This window comes from Myotis lucifugus, unplaced genomic scaffold (genome assembly GCF_000147115.1).
Source record: "Myotis lucifugus unplaced genomic scaffold, Myoluc2.0 scaffold_1, whole genome shotgun sequence".
Taxonomy (NCBI): domain Eukaryota; kingdom Metazoa; phylum Chordata; class Mammalia; order Chiroptera; family Vespertilionidae; genus Myotis; species Myotis lucifugus.
Window position 1 is genome coordinate 9,494,348 of NW_005871049.1, and position 17,243 is coordinate 9,511,590.

The window sequence follows — 17,243 nt, forward strand, 5'->3', positions numbered from 1 at the left end:
TCCTTTGATTATGTCTTTTGTAAAACAGTGACTTTCATTCACACCAAATAATGCCCCTGTTCAGGAACCTTCAACCACCTTTCTGATTGTTACCCAGAGATGAAGTAAAGGATTTCATTCACACAGAGAATTTATGGAAACAGACAAGGCTAAGAATGTTTGAAAAACAGATTGGTTCAACACATGCTGAACATTGCTTCTCCCTCCTAGAATGATCTCTCTCTGCTAAAGGCCAAGTAAATATCATCGAAGGCCTTCTATTTTGAAAACATAATTTTTATGGCTTGTTTCATAGTCATTTAAAGTAATTGGAAATAACAGGCCCCTAAAACAGATGCCAAAGTCCTTGCTATAATTTAAATTTTACAGAAAGTTTCCTACAAAACTCTGAACACATTTGAGGAAAATTTACATTTTTTACTTGCTTATACTTGATTGAAAGTAAACAGCTATGGTTGGTATTAACACATAAATGATCGCTTGTACTTGTGAAAACATTTTCAAGTTCAGCGATACTTTTTTGCGTATCCTGATCATTTCTATCTGTTTTTTAGAGTCACATCTGCAATGCAGTGAGTGTGTGATTCAGCATCCCAACCTTCCAAAATCTAAGGTTTTCACCTTCAAAATGTCTCAAATGCCAGTCACGCTTGTTTCTAAAACTTGCCCAAATAAATTCCCTGACAAAATATAGAAAAATGGGAAAGTACATGTGGACCATTCAGGCCCAGTAACGGATAAGCTTCCACAGTTGTTTCAACTCACTCTAAGACTTGATACTAGAAAGCCCAGTGGGCTCCTGATACTTCCCACTGAATTCCGCTTTGAGACAGTTTAAAACAAATTACCACTTATTTGTCTTCCACCTAGTTAGCGAAAGTTTCCCTAAACTTTTTTTGTTGTTGTTTTGGCTGGGGATTCATTTAAAGTGCACAGCTGCTGACTGACAGTGGGCAAGAAGGGCCCATGCGCTTGGTTTGCCTGGGGTTGTAACTCACACAGCCTCCGGAACTGCTTCCGGACTAATTGGGAAAATAATTCTCATGGCATCATTTAGCTGGAAAAATAAAGCAAAAACAAACAAAAAAGGGTAAGATAAAAGCAGGACAATGTCTACTATGACTAATACTTGAACCATAGTCATATGCAAATTAACAGACTGCTGTGTTTGGCCAAAGGAAATAAAGGGTGAATCCAGAATAAATATATTTGCTACATTTTGGCCTATCATCCCAGTTAGGCAAGTCTGGGTGAATGGAATATTATTTTACAGCCAAAGTTCTTTGTATTTTAAGAATGAGAAGCCAAAGACAAAAAAACAAGTGGAGTTAATTTTGTACTCTCTGTAGAAATTCAAGCTGTGCTTTGATGGAGAAGAAAAACAATTAGAAAAATAACCAATACAAGAAAAGCGTAGTTTTAAAAGCCTCCCAATAGAATGTATTGAAGCAGTTGGCAGAGGACAAAAGCAAAAGTATATAACCTCAAAATAAATACTGGTATTTTAGAGATTGGAGATGCTGCAGTAAAAGAATAAACTCAATTTTACATGAGCTAGTAAAGGACTTTTCAACAAAGTTCTAGTTAAAGCAAATATAAATTCTTAATCCAGGAGAAGCACTATTAGAAGAATGGATAAAAAGAAGAAAGTAAAGCAGTTCCTACTTTTGAAATAACCCAAGAGGAAAAAAAATGTTATTCCATTCATCATTTTAGGAGGGAAACAATGAATGATTTAGCTACAAAGACTTGTTATTTTTTAAAGGGATTCTGGATTGTGACCATAAAGATATCTTTGCTTCAACTTCTAGAATCTACTCACAGTTGTCTTCTTTATTGCAGGATCAAACTTAAGCTCCTGTGATACCATATTCTCGTGTGAAGATATAAAGGCTATGTTATTGCCCCACCATGGCACATTTGGAAATGAAAATATGGGGCAATATCTTAACACAATGACCTGTAGAGAAAGGGCTTGCAACTACTACCAGAGTCTAGGACTAGAGAACCTGGGACACTAAATGCACCACAGTGAGGAGGTTGCAAATGCACTTAAGAATTTCCCCATCTGAAGAACATATATGCGTACTTCATAGACACAGACAACAGTGTGGTGATAGCTAGAGGGAAGGGGGGTTGGGTGGGGCTAGGTGGTGGTGGGCAAAGGGGATGGAAATGGGGGACATCTGTAATAGTGTCAACAATAAAAAAAATTGTTTAAATAAAAGAGGAATTGGAGGAAGGAAACAATCTAATGAACAAAATAAACTGATGAACAAAATAGATCCGGAGACTTAGAAGCAGGGAACAGACTGTGGAATCTCAGAGGGAAGACAGGGGAGAGTGGGTGGGTGGGAAGAGATCAACCAAAGAACTTGTATGCATATATGTATACCCCAGGGACATAGACAATAGGTTGGTGAAGGCCTGGGGTGGGGGGCTGGGACAGGCTGGAAGTGGTCAGTGGGGAAAAAGGGAACATAAGTAATACTTTCAACAATAAAGATTTAAATAAACAAACAAACAAATAAATAAATAAAATGCAAATGTTCTTTTGACTCTATGTGTTATGATTCTTGGTTCGATGAATAGCTAAAAGCTTTAAAAGGAATATTTCAAATGGTCACAATGCTTCTTTTTATTGTGCTCTTTATAGCTACCTGTGTTCTCTGGGCATGAGCTTGTATTATCAGTGTAAACATAAAATGATGTGAAAGGAAATAATCTCTTAAGAGAAAAGAAAAAAAAGAATTTCCCCTTATCACATATTAATAGTGCTTCTGAAAAGAAACAGGGCTGAATTGTCCCTTAATTCCTGAACACAACTAACATCCTAATGTTCTAAAATTCTAGGGTATTGTTAAAAGCAGGGGTCCTCAAACTAAGGCCCGCGGGCCACATGGAAATACAAATATTGTATTTGTTCCCGTTTTGTTTTTTTACTTCAAAATAAGATATGTGCAGTGTGCATAGGAATTTGTTCATAGTTTTTTTTTAAACTATAGTCCGGCCCTCCAAAAGTCTGAGGGACAGTGAACTGGCCCCCTGTTTAAAAAGTTTGAGGACCCCTGGTTAAAAGGAAATGAAAAATTAGATCATGATGATTTCAGCAAATCAAAGAAAAATTAAATTTTATGGCCCTCAGTAAGCATCCCATCCTTGTTATTATAGACTAGAGGCCCAGTGCACGAATTTGTGCACAGGTGGGGTCCCTCGGCCTGGCCAGCAATTGGGACTGATCAGTGCTGTTTCGCCCTATTCAGGGGAGGGACTACGGGAGGCTGGCTGTGGGAGTGCACTGACCACCAGGGGGCAGTTCCTGCGTTGAGCATCTGTTCCCTGGTGGTCAGTGTGTGTCATAGCTACCAGCTGGTCATCTGGTCGTTATGGTCACTTAGGCTTTTATATATATAGATAACATTGAGGTTCAGAGAGTTTACATGACTTGCCCAGTATAATACCTAATATTAATGTCCTTCCTTCTTCCTAACATACTTTTTATCTCTGTAATATTTTGAAGATGTAGTTCATTTTAAAATGCTATTTATTTTTTTAAATACGTTTTTATTGATTTCAGAGAGGAAGGGAGAGGGAGAGAGAAATAGAAACATCAATTATGAGAGAGAATCATTGACTGGCTGCCTCCTAAACACCCCCTATTGGGGATTAAGCCTGCAACCTGGGCATGTGCCTTTGACTGGAATCGAACCTGGGACCCTTCAGTCAGCAGGCCAATGCTCTATCCACTGAGCCAAACCAGCTAGGACTTAAAATCCAATTTCAATGAAAAATCAGTTTGAAAGCAACTTTTGTAAGTTAAAATGGTGAACTGAGAGAAAATTTGGCCTATGTACAGATTTTAAAAGTATCTACATGATTCAGATCTTAGGAATGTAAATGTCTTCTAAGGTAGTTCTGAATGCAAAAAGCAATTATAAATTGCTCTTTTTAACAATTTTATTAAATATATTTCAGCCAAAATTGGCATTTAAGAGAAATGTTTATTCAGTTGAACTCTTAGCTCTTCCGCACAACCACCATGTCTCATGTGTATGGAAAAGTTTCGGGCGTCCCTGAGTTCATGACTCATTTAGAAGATAAGTGGCCATGCAAAAGGCTTATACCATAGGGATTCATATTGTTATTGATGGGCATATATATTCTATTCTGCAGTCAGGCAAATATTGTTTCCATTATGGCCAATACATTGTGGAGACTACTCTGTATTCTTAAAGAAGCCACAACAGGAGGTGTTATTGGTATTTGCAGTAATGTAATTAGTGAATTTGTATACTGATTACCTCTTCAACAACTTCCTTCTGAAAGCTTCTCCTCATACAAAGTGTGTGTATGTCTCGAAGACAGAATGGTATATACAAGTGGTTCGGCCAGATGCCTTTTCATTTTGTGATTTATAAGTTTAAAGAAAGTTTGAGTGGCTCTAAAAATTTGACTTCCAGTTTCTACTTTCATGTGCAGTACATTATTATATTTAAAATATATTTTTATTGATTTCAGAGAGGAAGGGAGAGGGAGAGAGATAAAAACATCGATAAGAGAGAAACATGGCCTGGCTGCCTCCTGCACCCCCGCTACTGGGGATCGAGCAGCAACCCGGACATGTGCCCTGTCCAGGAATAGAACCATGACCTCCTGGTTCATAGGTTGACGTTCAACCACTGAGCCACACCAGCTGGTTAATTATTTTAATTAAGAAGCTAGTGACATTAGATGTAATTATTAAAGGTCAATTACCTTATCCTATTCTTTTAATTGTAAATATCAATTATAGGAATTGTCAAGAGGGCTATTTATTTCATTTGTACCGAATATATTTATGTTTCATCTCTGAGATAGAAGATTACCTGTGGTTTTTATTTATTACAGCCCACACCTGAGAATTAGTTATATTTTTTTCATACCTGAACACTGTAGTCACTATGGTAACTAGCTGTCTCTTCCAGTAATACAAGGTTCTAGCCGTGACCATATAATTTTAAACAAGTTTCATAAATGTTTCATAAATAATCAATGTAAGTAAATCTTGCTGTCCTATTAGTTTCTGGCTAATCTGGTTTTGTCTAATTACATTTATTATATTAGTAGATTGTTTGCTCTGTCTTCAGTAATGATACAACATGTAGTAACAGAAACAGAGGCCTATTGACAATCAGAGCTTCAAAATGGAAAGAGCCCTAGCTGGTTTGGCTCGAGGATAGAGTGTCAGCCTGCAGACTGGATTCCGGTTCCAGGTTCGATTCTGGTCAAGGGCACATGCCTGGGTTGTGGGCTTGATCCCCAGTAGGAGACATGCAGGACGGCAGCCAATCAATTATTCTCTCTCATTATTGATGTTTCTATCTCTCTTTCCCGCTCCCTTCTTCTCTGAAATCAATAAAAATAATAAATGAAAAGAAAAAGAGTGCTTTCCTCCTAGAACCAGATTTACTATTGGGGAGTTAGGGAGTTAGGTGGAGAGGCACCTGATCTAATAAATCAATAACATGCCCTCTAGCTCCCATGTACCAGACTCAATGATTTTTATATTTCTTTTTAATAGATCTCTAATCTTTAAAAATAGATATGTATATGTGTATTTATTGTCTATATTTTTATTTACACACATATTTTTTCATATGTATACCAGTATGTGTATGTGTGTGTGTGTCTATATCTGCTCTCCTTCTGAAATGTTATTTATTTATTTATTTTGTTTACCATGATGATAAACTGTAACCTTGCTGGTAACTTTATATTACCCATTATTACTTAAACACTATGCTATTATATTTTGTCTAATTTAGTTGATAGGAATATATTAATATTATAAATTTCAAAATTAGATATATATTTTCCTTGTTTAATTGTATTGTCATGTTTCTCATTGCCTAATAGCCAATAAATTTTATTATTTATTATAAGTACCATAATATCATATGTAATACTGTTCTTGTTCATGGCACTATGCCTGAATGTGTTTGGAATTTTTTCAAAAATATAATTGGCAAAGAGTTCATGTAGGTTTTCAAATATCAGAGAAAAAGTGAGAGATAAACACACAGAAAGACAGAGAAAGAGAATGTGAAATCATATTTTTATAATAAAATATGTAAATAAAAACAAACAAGAAAAAATAAATTAACATGTACAGAAGAAAATAATCTCATTTTAGTTCCTTTATTAGCATAGTATAAGTTTTAAAATTATTTTAATGGTAACATTTCCCCATGTCTCTTTTTGTGAGAAAGTATAATTATTTAAAATTTAACATTATTTTCAAATGAGATGATTCTGTTCAGATACTAGGTAATATGGCTCACTTATGCTGATAGTGCTGAATGCATTTTAATAATTATCCCATGAAAATTAAATAGGTCTTTCAACAGATTCAGTAAAAGAGTGTATGTTAAAGAGGTTTTTGAAAAATATTAAAACTCACTAAAGGAAACACTTGCGACAACTGTTATTTTTAAAATACAATATTTTAAGGTCTTTAAGTCTATATCCCAGGATAACACTGGGAAAACAAAATGATAAAGTAGCCCATGCTAACCATAGCGGTACTTTGTTCCTTTTGAATCTTAAATAAAAATTGTTAAGATCCCCAATCATAAAATTGATCCTATCCCTGAGAGCATACATTTTAGAACAAATCCTCACTTCTTTTAACACTCCCTAAACCAGCAGTTCTCAAACTGTGGGTCGAGACCCCTTTGGTGGTCGAATGACCCTTTCACAGGGGTCACCTAAGACCATCCTGCATATCAGATATTTACATTACGATTCATAACAGTAGCAACATTACAGTTATGAAGTAGCAACGAAAATAATTTTATGGTTGGGTCACAACATGAGGACCTGTATTTAAAGGGCCAGAAGGTTGAGAACCACTGCCCTAAAGCAAAACTCTTCTAAATCCTCCTTCCTGCGGATTGCAGCAAGCTAACAAATCTCACTCTCACTGTAGGTGGTTTTTTGCTGATAAACATAGATAGATATTAGGCTTTGTGCTAGGAACTCTGTATATATTGTTTTATATAAATCCCAAAACCCCAATAGGCATGTGCTATTAATAGTTGTAGTTTTCAAATAAGTACTCTGTTTAGAGAATTGAAATAACTCTCCCTACTGGCAAAGCTAAGACAAATCCAGACAGTCTGTCTCTTGCATGAGCTTTAAACCACACAGCACACCACATGGCTCTTCTATCACCTCTTTGCTATGTACTATCAGAATGGTGTAATGATATAGTTTCTATACCTATTTCACTGTTAAATGTACACATTCTACCTGAAGGGGATAGAATGCTTTATGAGTCTTTCTGTTGAATGAACAAAATATTCTATATTTTATTTAAAATTACAAGTTTATGAAATCATAGTTTCATTCCAGACATCTATCTTAAACTTCATTTCTCAGTTTCTGATAGTGCCTTGGCTTTTCTTTTTGTTAAGTGATTATGGACAATGTGTTGTTCTTTTGTACTTAGTTTCTCACCCCAACTTTCTCTGTTTCTGGTGCATGTATACTTCCCAGTGTCTGAGTTCCTGGGGGGTTACCTTTCCCATATATCTGGTCTCTGGAATCATGGACTGCTTTGCTAATTTAATCCCAAGATGCCAAAACCATCTTCATGGCTGAGTATTTATTTCTTGTTCTTAAACTTGGGTGAGAACAACTTTCAGACTAGGTGGTGATGTGAGATGTCCACATGCTTTCATCTCCATTGAGTGCCTTCTTGGTGTCTTGTTGTTTGAAGACAGTCTTTGCCTATCTTTCCAGTCCATCTAATTTCTTTTGTCCAATATAATCACTGCCTCCTACAATGCACCTGCTCCCTTGCATTGTGACATTGAGATGCCTAGGTATAGAGTGATTTGGGGGAAAAATGTTTCTGCTCTACAGTTTTAACAAGAAAATAACACCTGTATTTTCCCCCAGCTTCTCTTCTCACGGTCATGCCAATGCTATAAGCTGCTCCTATATTTAGGTACCTGGATTGTAGCATTATTTTAAATGTTATTTCTTTATTGTAAATTCCATCAGTTGCCTGTGTTGCACACTGGTTACTTTATTCTTAGGTCTGTTTTTTGTAGCTCTTGCAATGTGCCTTTTTCACTTTCAAATCTACAAACTCCCCAGTATATGTTTCCTCCTACAGTCAAATTTGTCTATTAGCTCCCAAATGCATGCCTATGCATAGATGCATAAACATCTTCAAAGCTTTCTCAAGTCCCATTTATCGGTAAAGGCTCCTTTTAACCACCATCTGTTTCTAGAGATCCTCCCTTCTGAGTGTCTAAAACACCATTATCTAAATCCTATGTGGAAGGGTCCTTTGATATTTTACATTTATGTGCTTTACCTGAACTAGCTTTTAAAGCTAGCACACAAAACACATTGTGAAGAACCCCTGAAAATAACTTAAGTTAGGAAAAAAACAACACTTTAAATTACTCACTGATAGAAATAAATAACTCAGTGGGTTATTTGTGAATAGGTGGGTTTCATGTTTCCTAATATTGGTTCTCCCAGAAGAAGACCTGAGACAAATAGAGTGCAAATGGATGATTTGGGAAGTGATTTGTGAACGCTAGTGGGAGCACAGAGAAATGAAGCAGGGAACAGAAGAAAGCAATAAACATTGTAAGCAAGATACCTTGGTGAGCAAAGGAAACTCAATTCTGTTGAAGAATTCTGGGAAACAACTTCACACATAGGCCCAACACTTACCAAAATGAGGGACAGGATGAGAATTCTTTAGTAGCTCATGTCTGAGTTAGTTGACAACAGTTCCCATTGGGCATCAATTTCCAGCACTTTAAGCCTGCACTTGTCTTCCAGTGCGCATGGGCAGGGAGGACTGTTGTGCACATAAAAAGTACTGAGGGGGAAATTGTGAGGCTAGCAGCTGGAATTGGGGGATATGAACGGAAACTAATGCCATTGAGGGTGAAGGAATTTGGCAAGTGCCTACATTAGGTTGCATGAAATTGGTGTAGCTATGGGAAAGTATGTCTGGAATGTGACTGCAATGATAAAACAATATTACTAATCATTTCCAAGTACCCTGTTTGATAAAGGACTTTCTTACCAGGTAAAGGATTTTAAGTGGGAAGGCTGGCAAAACAGGTGTAAAATTGGAACTTGCCATCATTGTGTCTCCATTGCTTCATGTAAGATGGTGCTCTCTACTAGGGCAATCTAGAATGGTCTACAAAGTGTCACTAGATAAAAGGAGCTTGTATTATCATTTAAATCATCTAGACCAGTGGTTGGCAAACAGCGTCTCGCGAGCCACATGCGGCTCTTTGGCCCCCTGAGTGTGCTCTCCACAAAATACCAACTTCTGCGCACGGGCCACGAAGTTTCAATTGCACTGTACGTGCACGCCAGCATGTGGTATTTTGTGGAAGAGCCACACTTGAGGGGCCAAAGAGCCGTATGTGGCTCGAGAGCCGCAGTTTGCCAACCACTGATCTAGACCAATAGTATGCTACTTAGGTCAGTTGAGATTCCATTTATATTCTGGCACGGGCTTTTTAGTTCCCATAGCCAGGTACAAAGAGTTTGTGGACCAGCTATTCTGAGACATATAAACTCATGAAATCATTTTGGTTCACTATGTAATTGTACACCTTTAAAAACATGCCAAATACTACTCTCTGGTTACATGCTCAACAAGCTGCCCTTGGGTTATAATGCTATTTTCCATGTAATCTCTTCAATAGAGAAAAATTGGATGGGCCAATTAAGTTAAATATTGCATTTGATTTATTGGTGATATGTTTGCTCTAAATTAATAAATCATCCCTCTGATTCATACATCAATACTGTGTGAGTGTTATTCGAAGGTCAGACTCCCAGGAGACTTGTTATCGACGGGTGAGCTGATAAACTGAACTTCCGGACATTCAAAGTTTATTACCAGATCCTGAAATATGATTGCCAGCTTGTGAAACAAGGTTTGGGAGGCCAGTGTGCCTCCATGTGCGATGGTTCTTCCTCAGTCCTCTGCAACAGGCATGGACCTTAAATGATAGTGGCAGATTCATTCCTCTTTGTTCTTCTAGTCAGTGTCTAGCTTATGGCAGGGGTCTGTAGAAGTTTACTAATCATGGTTATATTGGTTAAAGTACTACTGAAAAGTTGTTCAAGCCTGTTGATTATCAAATAAGGAAACGGATATTCATTTAGCTGACATTAGTGGGCCAAGGAAACTTACAGAAAGTATGAGACCCCAAGATTCTTAAACCCATTCCAATACTTGATTTCCTTATCAAACTGAATCCTCCAGAAAAAGAAATAGGAAACTGCTTAATATTCAGTTTCTAATTTTTGCATAATGAGTAATAATATAGCTGCATGGACAAATATAAAATTAATATCACTAAATCTTTAAACCACTTAGTTTCATTCTAAATAAAACCAAATGTATTTATCTCTCTAAGAGATAATCCCCTATCTATGTGTGACTTAGACATTGGGAGAGATATTATCATAACTGATTCCATGACTAAAATATTAAGAAAAAAACTAATAAATATGCATAGACAATTTGGGCTTACTCTTACTTCTCTACCTTGAAATCACATCAAGAGTTGACCAATTTAAGATGCCCATTTTAATTAAAGAACATATAGCAAACTTTCCTGCAGAATTCTAAAATAGCACCTCTTTTATTAGGAATAAGTTCTATTTATAAAGATGTATCAATTAATAGTAACATTTTATAAGTACTAAAATTATTATTTCACTGGTCTTAAGTATGGAAGAAATATGTCTACTGTGCACCATACATTCCTCATTTGTAGCTTTTCTAAATATACTTGGAAACCCAGGTTTTGAGTTCATGAGCTTGATCAGCCAGAAAATAAGGCATTTTATGAGAGCATGACAATACACTGTGTTAGAGTATGGAAAGGTAATTGAGAGTTCTAGATAAATCATTAGGTCTCTGTTCCCTAATTTGTAAACTAAGGAGCTGAGGAAAATGGGTATTTTATAATCCTTCACAGATCTATTGATGTGGATGTGACTATCAAGGGAGAGAATGTGAAGTGAATAAATAACCTTGTAGAGTTCTGTGTCAATTCTGTGATGCAAAGCTAATGGGATACATGCTAATGGATGAACACTAACTAATGCAAAGATGTCAGAATGGTGAAACTAAGTGTGTGTAACATCTGTCCTCAATAATGGGAATCAGCCTGTAAAACCATGCTCAACACAGTATATATTGTACCTGTGTGTGGTTATATATTTGAAGAACAATTCCAAATAAAGGCATGGACTAAGAAAGAATAGGGGAAAGAAGGGTTTCATCCTCCCAAGGAACCATCTAATACCACTGAGTGGAAAAAGTTAAACTCAATATCTATATCTAGTTTTCCTGTGCTATGCTGCTTAGCACTGTTTGCCACTCTTTGCTATTACTTATTTGATGTCTGACTTGATTTATGTACTTACATTCAACTTTTTCCCTTTTCACCAAATTAAAAGTATTTGAGGAAAGGGAGAGTGTTTTACTTATCTTCATTATAACACCAAATACTGCAGTATTTTTCATATGGCTGGTGCTAACAAAATCTACTTAAGTTAACTATTAGGAGCCTCCAAAGGCCACTTTGGGACCATTAATATTACTAATTATGGGCAAAAAATAGTTGAAGAAAGAAAACACATAAAACCATATGAGGCCCAGTTTGCACATTTTCTTGAATTATAAGATCCCCCCGTTGCACTGGGTTATGAAAATGCTGTATAAGGTGACTTTGCACCTCCCAGGAATATGACAACTAATGTCCACATTGCTCCATATGATTGGACCTAGAGAAGCTTTAACAAGTGAGGTGACCTTGAAAATAAAGGCCATGAGTTATGAACACAAAAATAAAAATCGATACAAAAAATTTGGAGAATACACCTGGGTCCATATAGTGAATGAATTAATCATGTGGATCTTAACGGCAGTTTACCAATGTTTCTGCTTCCTCAGGATTCCACATTTTTAAAAGTTTAAGTTTAGATTTTTTAAAAAGGCAAAGAAAATCATTTTCCTAGCTGTGGAAGCTTGCCTTAGGCCAGCTAATTTCTTGTTTGTTTGTTTAATTTGAGAGAGAGAGGAAGAAAGAGAGAGGCTGAGAGACAGAGAGAGAGAAACATTCATCAGTTAACCCCTGCACTCCTCCTGCACTCGCTCTGACAGGGATGGCACCTGAAACCTGGGTATGTGCCCTGACTAGAAATTGAACCCACCATCCTTTGGTAAACAGGATGATGCTCCAATCAACTGAGCCACACCAACCAGGGCAAAGGTGGCTAACATATTACAAAAGAAATATATTATCTGACAAAAGAAATATTGATCTGATAAAAGAAATACGTATAATTGTGATTCGATCACACCAGACAACTATTTCTGTGTTGGCTAATGTCCGCTGCAGTATGAGGGAATGGCTCAGCACAGGAAACTGGAGTATCTGCCTTCTGAGCTCTAACCCCAGAGCCCTCAACTCTGGTTTCTGCTCACACAGCTTCAGTCCACTCTGCCCTCCCTCTGAGGATACCCTGGGTGAGTAGCTGCACAAAATGTTGTGTGCTGGCCCTTTAAGAGGGTGCCTGCCTTTCCAGATGTCTCTTCCTGGCAGACAGCAACTCTGCTTCTTTTCACAGCCAGATGTTGCATGGGCACCTTTCTCAGTTCTGGTGGTCTGGGCTGGGGGGCAATATTGGGGTTTAGACCCCAGAGTTCTCAGTGGCAACCCCCCACAGCTGAAATATCTCCCTGGAACTCCAGCTGCTGTCTGTGGGAGCCCAGCCAGTTCTGATGACCAGACTAAGGGCATTGAGGAGTCCTGGTAGCCCCTTCCAAGGAAAGGAGTTAGCCTTTCCCTGAGTTAAATGTAATCTGTTGGTAATCAATGTTTGTATTTTAGGCAAATATTTCAATAAATTCTTAAAGTCTAAAAATTACTTTGTCTATAATGAGGCCAGATACCTCAATTATCTAATTTTACAAATTGTCCTCAGATAAGATCCTTTTTCAAATTACAGTCCTCCTTGTTTGTTATATATTAATCACAAGAATATATATCCCCCTAGCCAGTTTGGCTCAGCGGATAGAGAGTTGGCCTTCGGACTGAAGGGTCCCGGGTTAGATTCCGGTCTGAGGCACATGCCTGGATTGTGGACTCAATCCCCAGTGGAGGACATGCAGGAGGCAGCCCATCAATGATCCTCTATCATCATTGATGTTTATATCTCTCTCTCCCTCTCCCTTCCTCTCTGAAATCAATAAAAATATATTTTTAAAAAGAGAATATATATACAACTACTGAAATATTAAGTGGTTCTCTCTTTGAGACTGGTTTCCTGGATTAAGATCATAGTAACTCCAATCTCATTCTTTCAACGTTTAAAGTGATGTTATAAATATTTATCCAGCTACGATACCTGTAAATCAGCATGAAATTAAAGAACAAAGAGGAATAATGTCTAGGGCCAATCATAACTTTCAGCAATTGATTCTCTTTCCAATTGAGGAAAAATATGCTTGAGTAAAATCACTTTTACTATTTAAAAACCTTAAGTTTTCTTTTTAAATGTTGATCCAATTGTGTGCTTTAGAAGAGACAGAGGTCCTTTGAGAAAACAACTTCTCCAATAGACTCAGAATTTTGTAACTTGAACCTTTTCTTCTGAAATAGAGAAAATTCTCATTGACAATGAAACAATAAAATTCAAATTTCAGTTCTCAATAGACCCAGCTAAGGGAGATCAAAGGGAAAGAGAGAAGCTTGGGGTTAAGTTACAAACATTGCTGTGAAACTTTTTCAGACCGGTAGAAATAAAACAAATCAAAACAGAAAACACATGGGACTTCACACACTCAATTACTCTGTAATTCTTTACACCTGTTTTTGGCTTTTTTCCTCCCCAATAATTGCAATTTGTTAGGGAAAAAAAATGTAACATAGCAAAACAAAAGTTCAAAAGATATAGCAAGAAAATTTGAGATGGATTAAAAAAAACTCATGGAAAAATAAGCTGTTGTACCTAGAAAACCCCATCTTATCTATTGATACATGCAAAAACACACTCAAAATTTAATCGCTTATAGCAGTAAGAATGTGTTATTTCTCAACAAATTTTTGTGTTTGCTATGCTGTTCTGGTATTGCCTGAGTTCACTGATGTGGCTGCATTTAGCTGGTACACTGCTGACTAGGGACTGGCTTACCTGGGGAAGCTGAGAGAGCTTTCTCCCTTCTCTTCTTTGTATTTTCATTTTGCACAGGGCCCCAGAAATTGGGTAGTAAACCACAGAGATGGGGAAGAAGCAAGGAGGCTAACCTAGGTATCAGGTGATGGTAGATCTAAACAGCAGAAATGATGGTGCAAAGTAATTTGGGTTTTTAATATACGTTAACTATAGAATTAAGGGGAATGGCTGTTGAAGTGTTTGTAGGACATGGGAGAAAGGAGAAGGGCTTCAGTGTCAAGTTTTAACACTATCCAGATTTACTTCTGTTTTCAAGATAAATATCTGTTGGAATTCAAAGAAGCAATGCATTCAGTATGATGGCCAAAGTACATTCAACTGTTGACAACTAATACAAATATATTAGTGCTGTGACTACTAGTAAATTATTTAGTCTCCCCACATCTGTTACTTCATTTATGAATTTGTAATATAGTGTTTTTCTGTGAGATTTAAAGTAATTATTGACTTGGCATAGCACCCCAAACCTAAATAGTATTATTATTCTCTTGACCCTATAATGTTGTAATAATATTGGTATACCTTACCATAAATGTGTGAGCAACATTGAGGTCCTTTTCTACCTATAATTATTATCACTTTTGAGTGTTATACCTCAATAATAGAATTTTTCCCCAAAATCACTTTTATATTAACATTTGTCTTTATCAACCCATTTAGCCTTGTATTATTCTAGTGAAAATAAAAATCAACCACTGTTCACTATATATTATTTATTCAGTACTGGCCTAGTTGTGGTAGAGATATGGAATAAATCTCTGAGGTTCCCAGTAAAATGAGTTCTAATTTCTTGCTTTCCAAATTCAGTTCCCCGAAGAGAATGAACTGTTATGTCAATGCACATTTTTTCCTTCTCACTACCTTAGTTTCTTTTATTAGATACCATGTCCTACCTTCAGTGGGTTTTGAATCTCCTATCTTTGTAATGCCCTCTGGCTGACGTTCTGATCCTTGAAGACCTATCTAATTGGATTGAAATGTCTTCCTTCTCTTACACCTTCAAACATAGAAGATGGGGATTTGGAAAATGGCTTTGCAATTCCTATACCTTCTTTCCCCAAAAAAAGAAAAAACAGCTGATTCACAGTATATTTTATATGGTTCAATATCATCCCACAGCGTACAGGAACTTCACACTCCATTTTTAATTAAGTGGTAGAATTACTAAGTAGTTAACATTAGTTCCTCTGTAATTATTATTATCTGTGAGATTATTCCAAACAGGATCAAATGGTATCATCACTTTTGAAATATTGATTTCTTTTTCTCTCTTTAACAATTCTAATTTAAATCAGGTAGAGAACTGCTGGGGTTCAGAATAAAGTGGGGCATTAACCATTTTGGAGATGTTTCCACAGACATGATAGAATCTATTATGGAAACTGACCAAGAGTGCCTTCAGGTTCCCCTCAGCTTGACTAAACTCTAGATGGGTTTCTTCCTGACTATATCACTGATCTTTCCTTTCTTAGAGCAGTTACTTTAGAAACTTGCAATTTCAAATACTTTCTGTGCTACTTTGGAATGGAAATCTTCTCCCAGCCTCTGGCCAGTTGTACAACCTAGAATGTCTTTCTCCAGGATTTGGGAGCCATCCCTTTGAAATGTAAGCTTAAGAAAAATATTGCCTCTATTTCCTGGTCTTTATAGAAGGCTGGAAGCTTGACTTGGATGAGTACCAAATAGCAAACACAGATGGCTAAATGTCATTGTTCAACCTCCCCCACTAATATTCTCTAGTGCTGTCCCAATAGCTCACCCCAGGCTTTAAAACCCTCTGCCTTATGCTGCAGTGGAGCTGAGTTATCTGGACCCTCATTGCATTGTCCTGAATAAAGTCCTCCTTATAAGTTCGACCCGCCCAGTAAATGTTTTCTTTGATACATCTCAAGGACCTTCTAATTGAATTTAGAAACAGAATGAAACAGGGCACAGTGTCAGGAACCCACTGGGACATCTCTAGGGGAATAGGCAGAGTGAACATCTATACTAATAAAAGGGTAATATGCTAATTAGACCGGATAGACTAGACGTTTTTCGGAGAAAGCCACGGTGACAAAGCCACCGTGGCAGGGGTCAGTTAAGGGCAATCAGGCAGGCAGAATTGTTAGGGGCAATCAGGCCAGCAGGGGAGAGTGGTTAGGGGCAATCAGGCAGGCAGGCAGAAGGGTTAGGGGCAATCAGGCAGGCAGGCAGGTGAGTGGTTAGGAGCCAGTGGTCCTGGATTATGAGGGATGTCCAACTGCCAGCAGTCGGACATCCCTCGATGGGTCCTGGATTGGAGAGGGTGCAGGATGGACTGAGGGGACCCCCCCCCCCGCATGCATGAATTTCATGCACCTCTAGTCCTAAATGAAAACCTATGGTAGAAATCACATTAGCACTTGGACTGAGAAGGAAACATCATAGGATGAGGAAGAGGCTTATCTCTTTAAGAAATTTAAAAAAAAAGATGAATGGTGCAAATAAATTATATTTGTGACTATTTAATTCCTATTCAAATGTTTGTCAAATTAAACTTCTGGAAAGAATTTAATATGATTGGAAAGTAAAGTGAAAAATGATGATCCTTCATTAGCCAGTTTTTCAAAAAATAAAGTTTTAGTTATATTATCAATAAAGAATTTTAAAAGTCATTTCCCTAAGATTTAGAAATGTCACAAAGGCACCAGAAATATAAGCTCATTATGACAGGGCTATATCACTGTTAGTCACCACTCTCTCCACATGGTTCCAGTACCCATGTACAGAAAATACTCAAAAAATATATTGTTACTGGCTTATTTCACTTAGCATAATGCTCTCCAGGTCCATCCATGCTGTTGCAAATGGTAGGAGTTTCTTCCTTTTTACAGTAGCATAGTACTCCATTATATAGATGTACCACAGTTTTCTAATCCACTCATCTGCTGATGGGCACTTAGGCTGTTTCCAAATCTTAGCTATGGTAAATTGTGCTG